The sequence below is a fragment of the Cariama cristata genome, unplaced genomic scaffold (genome assembly GCF_000690535.1).
Source record: "Cariama cristata isolate BGI_N322 unplaced genomic scaffold, ASM69053v1 scaffold32145, whole genome shotgun sequence".
Lineage (NCBI taxonomy): Eukaryota > Metazoa > Chordata > Aves > Cariamiformes > Cariamidae > Cariama > Cariama cristata.
In genome coordinates, this window is record NW_009617433.1 from 1 (window position 1) to 2068 (window position 2068).

At 53.7% G+C, this 2068-nt stretch overlaps 1 pseudogene across 1 annotated transcript; it reads right to left on the reverse strand.

The window, feature by feature from the left end:
- Nucleotides 1-552: 552 nt before the first annotated feature.
- Nucleotides 553-1781, reverse strand: LOC104156782 (annotated as a pseudogene). The gene is made up of 3 exons (XR_696453.1): nt 1343-1781; nt 1063-1244; nt 553-979 (listed from the first exon to the last, which is right to left on the reverse strand). The product of XR_696453.1 is annotated as an actin, cytoplasmic 1-like (transcript).
- Between the last annotated feature and the right edge of the window lie 287 nt (nt 1782-2068).

Sequence of the window (2068 nt, forward strand, 5' to 3'; positions counted from 1 at the left end):
AGCCCCAGGTGGAGTTTACTGCAGCGCTTTTTTATTTTTCCTTACACAATGATGTGTTGTTGGGCATTACAATTTCTCAACTTTAGGATGACTTACAAATTTTGGTTTCCTACCGTCATGTGAGAACATTAAGGCAACGTACAAAAATCTTACATAAATTAAACGATGCATAAATTTACAGGTGTAAATGCAAAGTTTCAGCAACTCAAGTTGAGTAACTTCAGCCCCGTGATGTCGACTGGGATACAGGTGGGGAGGAGAATGAAGACTGGTTCATAAGGCTCGGATGCGGGACGGGTTCCCCACCTTGCTAGAACGGCAGCGACAGAAGTGAATTCTCGATGGACTCCTACCAGCCTCTACAGGAAATCTGGAATACTCCACACTGGATGTACAGCAAAGTCTGACTCCAAATACCCTGTACACACCGGTCCCAGCCCGGGGCGCGGGGAGATGGGCCACTGTCAGTGTCACGAGCTGTGGGAGCCCTGGTCAGGCGTGGGCTCTCCTCCGAGGCCAGGTGCCACGCCAGCCCCGCGGCCGGGAGCCGATCTGTACAGGGTATTTTGCTCAGGTGTACACCGAGGGAACGGTTAACTCAAATAACAAGGTCAAATCAAGTGACAGCTCGACCATCCAGTGCTGACATTTGTTTAACATCAGGTACAGACTTTCCAAGGGCAAGTTTTCTTTTGAAAGAAGGCTTATTCCAGTTTTATGAGGCTAGCATGAGGTGTATAGATTTGCCTGGGCAAACATATACTAGTGAGACAACTCATGCAGCAGGCGCGGCGCACCCGCCAGCAGTCCGTTTAGAAGCATTTACGGTGGACGATGGATGGGCCGGACTCGTCGTACTCCTGCTTGCTGATCCACATCTGCTGGAAGGTGGATAGCGAGGCCAGGATGGAGCCACCGATCCAGACGGATGGGCCCCGCCGATCCAGACGGAGTATTTGCGCTCAGGCGGGGCGATGATCTGCAAGAGGAGAGCGGCGACGGTCAGAGCGGCCCAGCCTTCCCCCGCCTCCCCCCGCCGTGAGATGAGGGAGCGTTTCTTACCTTGATCTTCATCGTGCTGGGCGCCAGGGCTGTGATCTCCTTCTGCATCCTGTCAGCGATGCCAGGGTACATGGTGGTGCCTCCGGACAACACCGTGTTGGCGTACAGGTCCTTCCTGATGTCCACGTCACACTTCATGATGGAGTTGAAAGTGGTCTCGTGGATGCCGCAGGACTCCATGCCTGGGGAGAAGAGCCGCAGGCTCGTTAGCACCCAACGCAGCACCTCGTTTTGGTCACGCCAGCCCCACACCGAGGAGGCAACCCCGGCCCACACCTACCCAGGAAGGAGGGCTGGAAGAGGGCTTCTGGACACCTGAACCTCTCGTTGCCGATGGTGATCACCTGGCCGTCGGGCAGCTCGTAGCTCTTCTCCAGGGAGGAGGAAGAGGCGGCAGTGGCCATCTCCTGCTCGAAGTCCAGGGCGACGTAGCACAGCTTTTCCTTTATGTCACGGACAATCTCCCTTTCGGCCGTGGTGGTGAAGCTGTAGCCTCTTTCTGTCAGGATCTTCATGAGGTAGTCTGTCAGGTCACGGCCAGCCAAGTCCAGGCGCAGGATGGCGTGGGGCAGAGCATAACCCTCGTAGATGGGCACGGTGTGGGTGACACCGTCCCCGGAGTCCATAACAATACCAGTGGTACGACCAGAGGCGTACAGGGACAGCACGGCCTGGATGGCCACGTACATGGCTGGGGTGTTGAAGGTCTCAAACATGATCTGGGAAAAAGAGAAAATCAGTTAGCACAAAGCAATGAGCTGGGTCACTCGCACCCATGTTAGAACACACATGCTGACATGCAAAAAAAAATACGGTGTGTGAAGGAAAAAGGCAAAGAACGCAGGCAGAAAACACAAATGAAAGAAACCTGAGGCGTCAAGGAAGAAATGCCAGGAGTAGAGAACCCTGAAAATGTCGGGAGAAAAGAAAAAACAAACAAAACCAAACTCAGGTTTAAGATGCCGTAACAAAAGGAGGTTTGCGAACAAGATGAGCGTAAGGGGCG